This window comes from Cibotium barometz, chromosome 25, assembly GCF_041138505.1.
Source record: "Cibotium barometz isolate CiBa-2024 chromosome 25, ASM4113850v1, whole genome shotgun sequence".
Taxonomy (NCBI): Eukaryota; Viridiplantae; Streptophyta; class Polypodiopsida; order Cyatheales; family Cibotiaceae; genus Cibotium; species Cibotium barometz.
This window is the reverse complement of record NC_141070.1, coordinates 29,869,592-29,886,849: the sequence shown is the minus strand read 5'-3', so window position 1 is coordinate 29,886,849 and position 17,258 is coordinate 29,869,592.

The following is a 17,258-nucleotide window of genomic DNA, read 5'->3' as shown; positions in this document are numbered from 1 at the left end:
TTTTTCTTGCCCTCCTAAAAGAAAAAGCTTCTCAATTTCTAACCATACATCTCTTATTAGTGGGATTGGTTGCATTTTCAATCCATTCCTATCTTGGGTGCATATAGCAGGACTGTCCACTTTGCAAATGGAAAATTAAGTAGTGATAATTGCAACAACAAAAAATACGCTACTAAAATGCAAAATTCAAATATATTGATGTTTTTTCTTGTGTTTGTAAAAGAAAAAGCTTTTGAGTTTCTAAGGGTGTTTATAGAGTGCCCCCCTTTTATTGGATGGGAGAGCAGAATGGACAAGGAGACTCCATGTCCATGAGCATATCTCCCCTCCGCCCTTTTTAGGCTTTCCCCTTCTTGCACCACTCAGTGTTGTGTAAAGCACGTAACTGTATATGCAATCGCATGCATTCATCTAACATGGAGTGTACACATTAAACCTCCATGCACAATTAAGATTTCATGGCCTCCCTATGTGGCTAGTAATTAGTAAGGCACAAAGCAGGCACTTACACAAATCCAGATATGGATTTGCACTAACCAAACCCTTTAAATATCGAGCCCACCAAACCACCATGTGCTTCAACTTACAAGTCAACATGCAAGCAAACATGCTTTTCTTGTATTTTACCTAAGGGGAAACCAAATGTGCTTTGCTTTGGCCTACATTTTTGGTTACACAAAATAATCAACATAAGTATTGTTATGTGGACCGTAAACCGCAAGGCCGCACACTACAAGTCTGGATCGCAAGTGTAATGCCGCACTGCATACCTTAAATGAATAGTCATTATGGGATCTCAAGCAGTGTAAACGGGAGGTCGTGCCTGTCTGAATCCTGCGACCATGTAACTAATTTAAAGGCTATATGCCTGTGTATTATGGGGGGCAATCAATGAATCAATCAATCAACATTTCATGCGATAATCTAGCAATCTCTGTTAGTGAAGCATTAATCATGTCACAATGTGTATAATCAGTTCTGTATTCATTTATCAGTATAAACTACCTTTTTAATTAATGTTGTATGCTAAGAGGGTAATCATTTTCGTATTACTATATTAGTGTTTAAGTACGTAATACAGTTGGTGACCACGATGTTCTCTTGCTGATACGGTTGCATGCGCATGCGTTCACAGGGACCTCCTGATTTGGTGGTTCCTACTACTGGGCAATCGCGCGGCGTCGTCGTCGAAGGATGATGGCGATGATGTAGCAGATGATTCTCATTCTTTTTCTTCGCAGTTGCCGGGGTGGGATGCAACTCCCAACGTCAATCCTTGGCAGGCCAGCGCAATTGTTTCCTACCTCCCTCCCCGTGTTCTGCAGGCGGAGATGCGATCGTTAACTCCCCCGAGTTCACCAACTGTGGCAATTCGGCAGCAACTGTTCTCGGGACCGACACAACCACCAATGGTAGTTCCCCCAGCACCATGGATAGATTAAGTATGTAAAGTTTCATGAAATCTTTTGAGGATCTGAATGCTCACATCTGGCAGTTTGAGAAGACATACAATCTCATGTGCCGCCCCCACTGTCCATCAATTATGTATGCAATCTATGTTTGAGTCCACTTTGAGTGGGAAGGCTTCCCGATGGTTTGGCGGAATACCCCGTGGATCATTTTCAGAATTTTGATGTGGTGAGGATGGTGTTCTACGGCACTTTCGCGTAGAAAAGTCCGTCGCCCAGATTTTGGAAAAGCTATGTGTGCTTAAGCAGGGCGCAAGCGCATAGTAGAGGATTATGCAGCTCGATTTTGGGTCATGTTGCAACGGGTCCCTCAAAACCAACATCCAGCACAGGAGGTGCTCAGTGACTATTTTCTCAAGGGCTTGTCTAAGGATCCGTAATAGCCTTAGTGATTGTGGATAAGGTTGCCACGGCGCTACCACATGTGATTGCAAGTGCAATCTTGGTTGGAGAATCCTTGAAGGACGAAGACACGCCCCACAGGCAAAAATCCAAAAAGAAATCTGGGAAAAGCTCATCTCATGGGAAGAAGCACAGTAGCTCTGAAGATTCGAATTCTTCTGACAGTGGAGCGAAGATTCGGATGCCGAACCGGTTAAAGCAACCAAGATGACCCACAAGGGCAGGAAGGTCAGCACGGCAATGTCTGGGAAATCCTCGGTTGCTAAGTCATTGAAAGAGGTCTAGTGCTCGACGTGCCGCAATCTGAGTCATCCTGCTTATGGCAGGGAGATCTAGAAGTTTGCGTGGTCACTCACTCTGGAAAGAAGAGTGGGCCTCAACTTTAAGTAGCAGAACAGGCTAGCATTGATTAGCCAGCACCACAGGAGGAAGTGCGGCATCAAGTTACATCTTGGGTAGAGAAGGAAGTACCCAAAACTGAAGTTGAGAAAACCCCAAATATGGTTCATTTTTGGGACAATGTTACAGTGATTGTGGACTCTTCCGAGTTGTCCAAAGTCTATGAAAAATCAAAGCTTATTTAATTTTGTTTGTCATGCAAGGTGACAAAGTTAGCTTCGTGTTGAAAATGGATGAGTGTCAGATTGTGAAAGGAAAGAGGATAGAGCAAATGAGTATCACACTCATGAATGAGGCTATGGCATATGCAAAAATTTCAGAGTTATCTTTTCTCAATGAAGACACATTTGAGGGGAATACTCAGATCAACCAAACTCCTGATAGGGAGAGGATTTGCAAGCTAGACTTTCCCTCATATAGTGTCCAATCTGAGAGAGATATGGTGGCTTAGGACATTTGAAGTACCAAAAGAGACACATGAAGTTCTCGCTTGGATGTTTGATAGGATACCCTGGATTACCACTGTCATCAAAGCACAGATTTAGGGAGAAAAACTTGAGGTAGAGAGCAAGGGCACTTATACAATAGATTGGCATTTGGGGGGTGACGTGAAGATAATAAAGTGCTTGCTTGGGTGTCTACAAGGTGCTAACACCCCAAATCCTTGTCCGTGTGGTGCATGAGAATGGTGAGGGAAAACAAACAAAAGTCGGGAAAGAAGAGGATGCTTGAGAATCAAGATATTGAGCATAACCCCATGGATGATGATGCTGGCAATTGGGTTGGAGGTGTCTTGTTTGCCAACATGCTAGTTGTGCTAAACAGGCATTTGAGAGACCTAGAATGGAATCCTATAACTCCAAAGAATGTCCACTTCTGTACACTGCATGCATTCATGCGTGTGTTTGACCATTTGCTCAAGTGTCACATAGATTATGCATTTACCATGCAAGGCAAAGAATGACAAGAAGAAGCTCTTCATAAAGTACAGCAACTACTCAACTCAATTGGGTGCCATGGTGGCAATGTGCAAATTATTGTTAACAAAAAGACCTCTGGCATGAATCATGAGGTTGCACAACAAGTGTCCATGAGTGGAAATAAAGCAAGACGTTTTCTAGAGAAGCCAAAAAATGCAAAGGACTCAACCAAGCCTTGGAACTTGTGGAAGGATTTATGCAAATGTACAACATTTGACTGCACCAATTCAAGCCTTATAATTCTACGTGAGAAGGTTTGGTGAGACTTCAATAACATGGTGAAACTTTTGACCAAAATCAGGACAACCACAGAGGAGCGACAAAAATTTCAAGAGGAGATTTCTAATTTTATGAAGTCCATGGTTGATACATGGGGTGAAACCAACATTATGCAGCACATAGTAAACACATTTGCTCCTTCCTACTGGATATTAATAAACGAGTATGAATAACTACTTTGACTATGTCTTAATTTTTTTGTAGCACATTCTTTATGATCATGGTGCATACTTCATGAATGAGTATGGTTCTCTAGACATGTGGAGCACACAAGGAATGGAGAAATCTCACTATCAAGCTAGAGGTGTATATTTTAAAAACACCTGGCATGGAGGAGGGAAGACTCCTACAAATTACCTCAAGGAGATGTTTAATTGGTTTTACAGATACACTTTTGGGTGAAAATTATCCATGGAAAGGGCACGTATGAGTAATCTAGCAAGGGCAGCATGAAATAATGCCAAACAGAGAAGATCACTAAAGTGGAAAGCTGGCACAGGACCAGCACGTCATGCAGCATGGAGATCTTCATGAAGATGCATAGGAAGAATTTGGAAGTAGAAACAACACTTTGAAGTTGAAATTATTTTGAATAAACACTACAAGACACTGCTGCCATACACGCGTTCAATACACGCGATAAGTTACGGGCGCGTGTATGGTCGTGCATGTATATGAGTAGTATCGGGCGCATGTATATTGGCATCTAAATTCACGTGTATTGAAGTTTCAAAAACGCATCTACCAGCACGTGTATATTGGCATCTAAATTCGCGTGTATACTGGTTTCAAAAACGCGTGTATTAGCGCGGGTATATACATGCATTATTACACGCGAGAACTTTATCAAGAAAAACTCCATTCCTTTACAAAATTAAAAACTATTTTCTTTAAACCATCTCATAGTACATTACAGTATATATCATTACACAATCCCACTACATGCATTTACAACAATGAAATATATTCAAAAATAAATCATGAGATGATAATTAAAAGACAACATATATAATAGAAATGTCATCAATTTAGAACGATACAATGATGAATTGGTTAGGGTTCAATCTCATCTTCAATAAGATCCATCCTTGCCAAATGATCAACATCAATATCCATTTGATCAATTTGTAAGGCTACGATTAAATTTATTCCACTATCGATATTCTGTCCATTGATAATGGTATCGATGCCCTGATCATCCTCATCAACATCACCATCATCCTTAATGGCATTCTCATGATCATGAGAAATGGCACGCTCATCCTCATTATCATGATCATCTCTTATTTCTTGATCATCGATCACATCTTCATTGGCATGTTCGACATCATCTTCATTGTGGCTTGTTACATCCTCCATATGCTCCATATCAGTGAGTGTATTATACATCACTTTGGAACGTGGTGCAATAGGGATGACGTACCACCATCTTTGTTTGTTTGTTTGCCAAAACTTTGTAGAGTCAATAGTTACATAGCCACTTGCATGGCATTTTATCGTTGCATTAGGCCCTTTTTTCACCACGTTCATTTGCCATTTGACATCCAAAACATACACAAAGAAGCGACGAAAGTCAAGCCTAAATATGTCTTGGATTGTGCCACAATAATCATCCATTTTTCCATTAGCTCCCTCAAAGCTACTATGACACCGCAATCTTGTGTATTCCTCTTTTCATCAATTCTTTTTGAAAATGTTTGCCTTCACACCATATAGCATTGAACATAGTGCACTGGACCAAAATAGAAGCAATATTTGTGTAAGCAATGTGAATAAATATTAAAAGCAAATCACTTACAACTAATGCAAAACATTAGTTCTATGTACCTTTAACATGCATCCTCGTGCATACTCCCATTCTTCTGCTGTGATATGCAGCCCCTCGCCACTCTCTGCTCTCTCCATTTCCTCATGCAACCAATCAACATGGATATCATTCAGAAGTGTTGCTGGATGCTTAGGGTACGCCTTATGAGAGCCATGTTGCCTCCGAAAGAGAACTCTTTCTGCTTGCCTTTTTGTCTTTGCATCCTCATATCTTGTAACCCATCTGCTCATCACATCACTATTAAGGATGCAAGTGAAATTGAGATCATCAATCAATGTTTTGTCAATTACTTTACTTTGTCCTTTTTCTTGAGGCACAATAGAGGTCATCCTCAAGTCCTCTTCATTGCTCCATAGTCGTGGCAAAGAGCTATCTACCTGACTAAGAAATTCTGAAATATATACAAGAGACTCTTGTATCAACCAACCCTCGGCCATGCTTCCTTCGGTCCTTGCACTTTGCCTCACAAAGTCTTTTAAGGTCATGCACAGTGCCACATAAAGCAATTTCGTCCACTAAATGCACAATGAGATGTAGTTGACTTGTGAGAATGGTTCGTGGAAAAGTCTCCTCTACCAAACAAACCACCTCCACTGCCATAACATGCGCATCATCCAACGTGGCTGGATCAATTGCTTTGGAACTAACATATCTGAAAAATAAATGCATAGTACGTTATACCTCATGCACGTAAAATAGAGCAAGGTATAATAAAGGGTGATCTGACATACCTCACAATCTCGTCCATCTTATAAATACATTTTTTCAAACTCTTATTTGCACAATGGTCGATGCTAGTAGGTAGTATGAACTGCGCACATAAGAGCACATGTATGTATGGTTTATGGCATTACAAAATTTAATTTCAACGTACAAGACTTGGAAAACACTTACTTGGAGCATCTTGTGCCAATCGTGGGACTTCAACCCTTATAGTTGCTCAACGCCTCTTTTCTTAGTGGTTGTAAAGGCTCCCTTCAATGATCTCATGCATCCAGTGGGAGTACGCAAAGTGGTGATGGTCTATTTTACCTGCTTCTCCTCTTTCTTTGATATAATCCATGGTGCAAGCAGAAGACGAGACGAACGTGCCCACCCTCCTCTCGTGGTGGCCAAGCTTGACGCATACATCCTGCGACCCGCAAGTCCTCCCGTATGCTAACATTGTCTCGTTTACCAATAACATGTTCCCAAATACCAGATCCCACATTCTTGAAGATGTGCATGGGATCAAGAAGATGGTTGATCTTAAGATGGGTCCAATATGGTAGCCGAAAAAAAATGGAGTACCTACATAAGGGATTGCTCTATGTAATCTTTAATCCAATTAGAGACTACACAAAACAAGATTGAAAAACATTACTAAACCTGTTCATGCCATCTGGAGGAAGAATATTTGTAGACTCCCAAATACGCTTCCAATCTTTTTTGCACGAAGTGTTTGTGGAGGAATGTTACTCTTACTAGCAACATATTTAGGATGATTTGACAGGAGAAATCGATGATGATTATCGAATATGGTCTTACACAAACCGTCAGCATACTCATGTACTAACTAAGGGCCACAAACAAGACATGCATGTTTACCCGATGTTTTCATAGGGAGGTAATTAGAATTCTTACCAGAACAATCGTTGTATCCTGGAAAGTCATGCATTGTCCACATCAACACTGCTTTTAAGTCAAAGTGTCGAGAGGAGGAACTAATGTCCACAATCGCAACACCTCTCCATAGTTCCTCCAACTCATCAATCAACGGTTTGAGATAAACATCCATATGCTTGACTTTATGTTTCCTTGGAATTAGAAGGGATAACGTAAGATGTCCCTTCTTGATCACCATTGATGGTGGAAGGTTGTAATTTACCAACACAACTAGCCACACGCTATATGCGGTGCTTTTGAAACCAAATGGATTCACTCCATCCATACCTAGGCCGAGTCTCAAGTTTCTGGGCTCTGTTTTAAAGTTGGGCCACTCATCTTCAATATGCTTCCAAGCAGGAGTGTCTGCGAGAATTCTCCACATGCCATCATCCGATCGATGTGAGGAATGCCATGTCATGAGCTCTGCTATGGATTTGCACTTGAACATGTGTTTGATGCGAGGAATTATAGGAAAGTGTCGCAAGACTTTACGAGGTACATCAAAACTCTTCACACCTATTCTATACCTTGCTTCACCACAAGTGGGACAATGTCGAGCCTCCTTATGTATCCCATGAAAGAGAATGCAATCATTGACGCATGCATGTATGCTATCATTTGCGTACGACGGCACTTGGATGATGGAGATGCTAAATCATTTTGGGCACCATCCTGGTCCAGTTGAGCTTACAGAGTACATGTATGCCCATCCCCCTCCTGGATTGCTAGGTATCTATACCCCGCTCCTGAGTATCCATGTCACTCCACTGCTGTCTATGCCTGTGAGTCCGACGAGATGATATGCAGCTTCTCCTCTTCCACGCCCACCAAGGAGACATACCCCGTCCCAGACACACTCACGCACACCCTCCCAGGCACTGTCACGTGAGGGCTCACAGCCACTGTCACGTGAGGGCTCACAGCCACCATCACGTACTCCCTCACAGCCACAGTCACGTAGACAATCCCCCAGTCGTGACTCCACCCACAGTATAGAGGAGAGCAAACGCCGCAGAGTAGGAAGAGTGGCAGTGGAGGATGCGGCGGGTGCTTTGGTGGGGGAGGTAGTAGGGCACGTGGTGAGAGAGGAAATAGAGGGAGAAGAGTTAGAGAAGACAGTGAGGATGAGGAGGAGGTGAGAGAGGTGGAGGGAGTGATCTGCTATGATGTGATGGATAGGGGCGAGGTAGTGATGGATGCGAGGGGGAAAGAGGTAATGGAGTACATGCATGGGGTAGTTTCAAACTTGTATAGAAATTATTTTATTAGATTTAAAGATCAAAATAGCCAATTAGTTGGGGAGGTGATAGATGCTGTACATAGTCGGTACCCCAATCCCCCACATGCGACATTCTTGGATGTATGGGGAAGGACGCGAATAAGGAAGATCTTAAGTAATAAAAGATCTCACCTTAAGAAACTCGCGTACGATGATGGGCTAAATGTAGCTACGGGTGGCTATCCTGCCGAGAAACCTGCCACCACTGCACACAAACGCGAGTGGAAGGAGGCAAAGAAACGAGCAGAGGGTGGCGTGAAGGCAGCATGTGGAGGCACGACGGATCCAAATGGAGACCATTGGATCTTCGCATTTTGGATCTGGCGGCGTCGAGTCATGGGAGGCAGAGTTCATAAGTATATTGCCACTTTATTTGATTGTTTACTTAATTCATTGATTCTATGATTGTTTTAATCTTACAAATTGTGTTGATTATGATACAGCGACAAGTTATGGGGAGGAAGCCCATAGCCCACGATACTGGGTATGCTCGTTGGCATAGCAGACGTGACACGTGGGCCCTCTTCAGAGCCGAGGGACGTATTACGGACGCGCAGTTTGAGATGGCCATGAGACCATACGGTCGACAGGTACCTGAAAACTCTAAACAAATGATTTTGGTTTATTGAATTACATATATATATATACTAATATACTATATATTACTTGAATAGGCACAAGCTGCTGCTGCACCTGTTGTTGTGATGATCCTGCCCACTGATGATCCACCCACCGCCACTGCTCCTACTGGACGTGAGCACATTCCGATCGATGTGAGCTCATCTGATCATGGACCAGCGAGTCATCATCTGGGTCTGAGTAGTACTCAAACTTATAGTATCAGATTCCATGTTGAGGATGTGGTTGTATATATATTTTTGTAACTGAAGCCATGGGCTACTTCGACATATGGACTCCCTTGTATATATGTGTACATATAAAATTTTGATAGTAATATTGAATCGTGAATTGATAGTATTGCATTCATGTCTGTCTTGAATCGTGTATTGACAATGTATGCATTCATGTTGTTCTTGAATCATGTAATGACAATGCACTAAATCTTCCTCGTGGATGGTGCAATGCACCCAAAAAAAAATCCAAAGAGTGCTATTGGGTGCTGAAATGGTGGAACAGCATTCAGGTACCAAATAGCACTCTCTGGATATTTTTTTTTGCTCTCTGTTTGCGTGTATAGAGTACTAATGGTGATGGTTGCTCTCTTAGTGAGGACCCTTAGTAAGGGCCCTCACTAAGGGCAACGGTCTCTCTCATGCACGCACACAATGAGACACACACACACACACAAGGAGAAACACATACAACACAGACATACACATCCAATAATGCTACACACAGAGAGAGAGAGAGTGTGTGTGTGTGTGTGCGTGGTTTTTGCGATTTGGCATGATAAGGTGCTTTGAAGCCAAACTGAAAAGCTCTATCGTGCCAAACTGCACACACATACACACACACATATACACTTACATGACATCCACAAATACACACACACACACGCACGCACACACACACACACACACACACAAGGGGAGATGGAGGGAGTGAGAGAGAGAGAGAGAGAGAGAGAGAGGTATTAACGTCGGTAGAATGCAACACGAGGGCATATACGACCAACGGTGGGACTTGAACTCAGGTGGATCATGGCCTTTATAAGGGCCCTCGCACTAGCCAATCTGCCCCACTTGTGGGTGGCAAAAAGGTAGTGCGAGGGTCCTCTTTTATTACACACACACTAAGGGGGGGGAGAGAGAGAGAGAGAGAGAGAGAGAGAGAGAGAGGTATTTTTTACGGTTTGGCGCGATATGGCGCTTGCATAACGCAAGTTTGATATCACACCAAACCATACTAATTATTATAGAGGCCTCGCTGGTGCGGTCTAACACATGACATACAAACATGCACACACACGCACACACGCACACACACATGCATGCATGCACATACACACACACATAGGTAGAGAGAGAGAGAGAGAGAGAGAGAGAGCGAGAGATTGTGTTATGTCTCTTTCTACACCAGGCTAATTGGTAGCTCATGGGCGAGAACAAAGGCCGCTGCAAGAAGATAGGGTAAGGGGCCTGGATTGGCCGCAAAGGCTGCCTCTCATCAGAAGAAGCCAAGGAAAGGAAACCCTATCCATATTTTGAAGTAGGCCAGAACAAGGAGACTTTCACAGAACTTCTACATTCTGAGGGAGATCAGGAAGGCGCAAAATTGTGTAGAGTTATGTGTTCCCAAGCTCCCTTTCCTCGAGAGGGTGTGCAGGTCTATATGTGAGAACTGGAGCCTATCTATAAGGTGGAAGAGGACAACCTTGCTCTGCCTACGGGAGGCTGCTGAAGACTTTCTCATAGAGTACTTCAATGACCTGTGTGTTTTGTGTGCCCAGGTACATAGGATGACTATAATGCCCAAGGATAGTGAGACACTAAAGAGGCTTAGGTGGAGGTATGAGAAGCTTCTACACCCTACAGAGCTTATAGACCCAAAGATGAAAAACGTCCTCATGATTCCACGAGCAAGAGCTCCTCAGGATAAAATAAAAATTATAGAGATTACATATGATATTAACACAAGAGCTAGGGCAGAACAGGAGGCCAGATAGGAGGAAGAGTAGAAGGCAAGAAAAAACAAGGATCAACAAGTAAAAATGAACCCAAAAAAACTCCAAGAACAGTATATCAAAGAAGCAGAAGAGTTGCCTGGAGATACTAAGGAGCTTACAACAGAGGGGAATTTTTATCTTCGTGAATATGGAAGATGGTGAGTAGTGACAACTCTCTCTTGACATCGTGGATGTTAGAACTTTGATGGATAGGACATCACAGTTCACAGATACTATCCTATACATCAGTTTAAAGTAGGTATGCGAATTGCACTTTTTGATGATATGGTCTTTCCATCTTTAGTTCTTCCCTTTTTCCTCAATGAGTTACCCTTGTTTTTATAGCTTAATAACGTGCCAGCTTTCATGTGAGAGCCATTCTGAGGTGTTTATTCTCAACTCTCAGCTAGCACCACTACTAAGAAGGAATACTTCCCAGCAACAAAGAGATTCAAATGTGGTTCACCTATTTGAACATGCTGGAGGTTACCGTTAATTTTTCCATACGAATCAGGGCATGTTACTCCTCTACCTTGTTAGTTATATGCATCTAATAGATAGGGGGGATGCCTTCGTTTTAGACATTTTTGCTTTTGCAAGAACCATTAGATCCTTGCCATTATAGAATTGGATAAGAGAATCATGTGGACTCTTAATTCAGTACACCAAGATCACATCATCTTGAGTTAGGCCTGTAAGTAAACATTCAAAACACTCTCAGCTAGCACCACTACTAAGAAGGAATACTTCCCAGCAACAAAGAGATTCAAATGTGGTTCACCTATTTGAACATGCTCGAGGTTACCGTTAATTTTTCCATATAAATCAGGGCATGTTACTCCTCTACCTTGTTAGTTATATGCATCTAATAGATAGGGGGGATGCCTTCATTTTAGATATTTTTGCTTTTGCAGGAACCATTGGATCCTTGCCATTATAGAATTGGATAAGAGAATCGTGTGGACGCTTAATTCAGTACACCAAGATCACATCATCCTGAGTTAGGCCTATAAGTAAACATTTAAAACAATTTTCTCTAGTATCTATGGCTCCTTGAAGTTGGCAATGTATCTTATTGTGAAAGCTTATTTATTATGCACGTGTATAAAAAGGCTTCTTCATGTTCTTGGTTCCCTATATGGAGACCATGAACTGTACAAATCAGAGGTCAAGCTTGTTCAAGTGCCCAAGCAAGGAGACTCACATTCTTGTGGATGGAGATCGATGATGCATGCAAAATATATTCTCCAGAGTCTCTTCTCCATGAATCCCTTCATGTCCAAGGTAAGTGGAAGAATCATCGGGTGGATCTTGATTTAGCTAGATTTGCAGTTTGACATTGTGAATTTTGTTTTTTCAGACTCCATTACAGAATTATGATCGGAATTATGTGGAGCGGTACAGAGTGACCATGATAAGATTAATACTAACGAATAGCACAGAGATGTCTAAGGAGAACCAGCAAGAATTCCCCAATCTTGAAGACATCAAGGTGCTCCTTTAGGCTGTAGGGGGTGAGCCAAAGCCCTCTGAGCACATAGAGGTAGAGCCAAGGTCCAATGTGGAGTTTAACATTGAACATCCCAAGGCTGATGAGGTAGAGCAAGTTGAAGAGGCAGAGCCAAATCCTAAAGAGAAGACAGATGCGAAGTAGACTGCAAAGGCCGAGCCGAGACCTAGTAGGGAGGTGAATAATGAAGAACCTAAGTCTGATGAGGATGCAAAGGCTAGTGAGGATCCCAATCTTGATGAAGATCCCAAGCCTAATTTACCTGATGTAATGTAACCAACTCAATTTTAAGAATTGTTTCTATTAGCTGTTTTTGTCCGTTAACAATGATTATAAGTTTCAATCATATTCAAACCGATTAGAATCATGTCAATAATGGTTCTAGATGCTGGTTCCAGACACTATGAGGAGGCTTATCATCTTGGATGTTAATGGATTGCTGCTCAAAAGACAACCCAAGAGCTTTGGACCAAGTGCTATAGGGAATAACAAAGTCGGGGAAATGCATGTCATGCTAAGGCCCAAACTATATCAATTTATCAACTTTGTAACTAAGCACTTTAGACTGGCCATTTGGTCCTCAATGATGACGCATAATTTGAGGCCTCTTATCACGCTAGTTTTGAGAGAATCTAAGATTGAGGAAACACAATTGTATTTTGTATATGACCAAAGGCACAGTTACATTGACCCAGGTGTTTTTCATCCTAATAAACATGGGGTGCCCTTACTTATGAAGTGCCATGTGGATATCCAACACCCGTAAAATCCCACAAATACATTATTAATTGATGATACCCCTGAGAAGGCTATGTATAATCCCATTGGAACATGGATATCACCCCTTTCAAAGGTAATGCAGATGATGTATATTTGGAAGAACAATTAATTCCATATTTAGATGGATTGTACAAATCAAAAGACTTTGTATAAGATTATGTAATGAGAAATCCTTTTTTGTAATGTAATGTCTTCAACTGTTCTATTCTCACTCAAGTAATGTGTGTCTTGGGAAATAGTATACATTGTCTTGTTTTTTGAAAGTACTGCATCGAACAAAAGGCTCTTGATTAATTATGTTAACATTCAAATTTGTAATGCATTAGGAAAAATGTGGACTCATTTTTGGCCCCTCTAAGAAATGCCAAGTCATCATTCTATTACGAAAAGGGGGATCGTGGGATAACTCTATCTACAATACCTCAAAACTATATCATGTAACATATCATTGGAAAGATCTTGATGAGAGGATTCTAATGCACAAACCTCCGACAAATTTGGAGTTTTTATGCTCAAGTTATGGCCTCCCCACCAAAAATTAACCTCAAAAGTTCCGTAGCAGAAGCCTCACCCTCATTGGTCCTTATAGAATATTCCCTAGAATCTCAAAGAGCTTAAAAGGCCCAAAAGTGAGTCCAAATTTTCCCTAATGTCAAGTAGGAGTGTCATTAACAAGATAGACTTGATTAATTATGTCAAAAGAGTACATTGAATTGGGTATTGTCAAGTAGGAATGATCTTGACTATGTTACCCAATTCTTTACACATTGTATTAGTCGCTCCCTTCTAAGGAGGACCTTTCTTGCATTGTGAATGAAATTAAAGTGTGTTGGTGTGTCTTGCAAGGATTCTTTGACAATATCCTTCCTTAGCTGTTGTAAATTGCATTTATCTCGTATAGAAACAATTGTCACTAGTGTTGAAGCTTCCTCAATCACTTCAATGTCTATGACTTTGTCATCCATTGCACTTGCGGCTTCCTGATCCATTGGTACCAACTCTCCATTGATGTAACGGGACTTGCTATACCAGAAGGACAAGATAAAAGTTTGAGTTGCAATCATGTACTTTGCAACTATTGTCTCTAGTGCAATGTTACAATGGATATCGTCAAAAACTTTACTCGGCCATCCCTCATCATCAAGAAGTCTTGCTAAGAGGAATGTGTCCAAATCTTCGCAGACAATCATGGTTCTCGCTATCTTCACGTGAAATAAGCTAAAAAGTTCCACAAACACATTAATTGCTATGTAAGCAATAATTTTTACTACACGAGTTGGAATGCTCCTTTGTAGAGAGCATTGCACATCCTTGAAGAGCTTGCTCTTTGCTGACGCCATTACTGAGGGGTCTGGGATAGGCCAATCCATGTAGATCCACTCAGCTTGCAAAGGTAGCTCTTCCAAGCAGCCACGATTGTGTTTCTTGCAACAAAGGTAGCTCTTCCAAGCGGCCACGATTATGTTTCTTGTTTAGAAGATGGTAGAAATGATCATAGAAAAGATTCCTGCATCTACAAGGCTTTTGTTGCTCCTTCCCTCATATTGTAGGCCAACCAATGTGTGCATGAACCACATTCATAATTCCAATGATGCACTGAACTAGCTCCCACTCCTCATATGATTAGGGGTACACATCTGCAACCATAGACGTGGACAGTTTACACAGTTCATTAGACCATTATGAGAAAATGAAAGATTGACAAGCGATATATTAACTTACAGTTTGGTCTATGCGAGGGAAATTTTATGTCATCTAGATTTTGCACAAGCTCATTATGCATATATATATGCTACACTAGGACTTCCTTGATGGTTGTCCTTCCAGCCTCTATCTTGAAGTCTTTCACTCTTCCTTGCCAGACGCCCTAATAAATGTATTCTTGTTGCTTGTCTTTCTTCTCTTCCTTGGCTGCATAAGGGCCCATGTGCCCTTGGTGATTAGCACTTCAGTCCCCACTGATTTTGCACATTGAGAGAGTTGGATACAAGTATAGCAAACACTAATAATCGTGGTCTCCTTGCCCTAGGAATTGAATCATTTATGATGGCATTAATGGGGCAGAATCGGGAGTACAAAGGAGAAATGGAGTACAAAAGGCTGAAGCTTCAGAAAATGGAGTGCAACAGAAGGTAGAGGAAATGAAAAGAGTGTGAGATATTGTTTAAGCCCAAGAGGAAGTTTGAGAGGGAGGGAATTTTCCCTCCTTTGCAAAGATGTGTATTTAATACATGGATTCAAATAGAAGTTTCCCTCCCTACAAAAGTGTAGGTGTGTTTAATGCATTCGGGTGTGAAAAGTGACTATCAAGTGTAAGTAGAGTACATTTTGAGGTGAAAAAGAAGAGTTTTTGGATTTAGAAAAAAGAAATAACCTATTTTTCAACATAGCGTTGCCTTCTTCCTGATTGGATGCGCTCCTTTTTCTCTCTCTACTAGAAGGCCCTACGAATGACTTCAAAAATGTCCTAATGTTATTTTCCACGCTTTTTTCTACGTCAATTCTTTTGCTCGTGCAGCTCGACAGACAGGTCAATCCTTCCATCCATGTGGAAAATCACCTTCTATCCTAGCCCTTGTAGGTTTTTCACTCTCTTCCCTTTGTCTTTCACTTTCTTCGTTCATGGCACGATATGGCTGTTCTCCAACTTTTGGAATCGTCATATCGCTCCGTGGATGGTTGGGTTAATTCGTCCGCACATTATTGCCACATTGTTGTTTCATTCACCACGCGATATTTATATTGGTCCACATTTGGATTCACCATATCGCGTGGTGGATGGTTGTCGAGTGATTTTTGGCTACTAATTATGCCTTCTCTTTTCCAGTATTGCCATGGCCCGCACGAAATAGACTGTCAGGAGAGTTCTAAGAGCACCAGTGCTGCCAGCACCAAATCTAGCACCAAATCCAGTGTGGATTCCAGATCGTCCAAAAGACATTCCAAAGGACCTCACAAGCAAACCTGTGCTTCCTGAGGTCAAACCTAGCACCAACAAGAATATTTCAAAGGCGCGGGTAGCTTTGCAGAGGCAAATGAAACTGTTTGTGGAGATAAGGAAGGCGCAGGTGGGCTCTGAATCTTCTCATCCTCAAGGATCCTTTCTTACAGATTGCCAGATCCATTAGCAATAGAATAAAGGCAAAAGGTTACCTTTAAATGGCAAAGTAGTGCCATTGCATGTCTTCAAGAGGCATGCGAGGACTTCCTTATAGACTTCTTGAATGATAGTAACATTTGTGCTGTCCATGCCAGGACGGTCACACTAATGGGACAAGGACATGACAATAGTAATCAGAGTTATGTATAGGTATGATAAGTTCGTGCAGCCTCTGCCATTCAGGGATAGGAAGGTAGCATAAATCCTCTCCATTCCTCTTGCTTTGAAGAGGAAGAGGGTTGCCCCGACAAGGTGGTTATTGAAGAGGTGACAACACCAAGTCCACAAAGGAGGAAGAGGCTAGTAAAGGGGGCCGATTTGAAGAGAAAGGAGACTGTTTTAGAAGAGAATGGGGCTAGGGATGAATTGGCAAAAAACCTTCTCAAGTTGGAGAGAGAGAATAATAATAGACTTAAGGCGGTGCCTTGTCAGATCATATGCAATGTCTCATACACCGCTGAGTAGGAGTACCTCCATATCGCTCCAACGGATGTTTATATGCTCGTTGAAAAGAATAGAGAGATCAATGACAGTATTGTGCTTATTTGTTTAAGGTGTGTACTCTTTGCCTTTTTTTTGAATGCTTCCTTATTTTGATTTCTTTTTCCCTTTCCTAATGTTTTTAATTCAATCTTCAAGAAAATGTAGAAAGAGCTTTTGCCAGACCAGGCAAAGCAAGTATGTATTTGTGATCCTTTGGTATCAACTATCCTAATTGACCCGTCGAGGTGTGAAGAGGACCTTGCTCCTTATTTCTAGGGAGTTGGTCCAGGTACCTGCTTTGTTGTGTTGCCATATGTAGAGAAGTATGTAATTTCTTTGGATTTCAAGCTGTTGATGGAATTTAAATTATTAGTTGCCTATGTTAGGTTTCTTATATTTTCTATTTACTTTCTTAA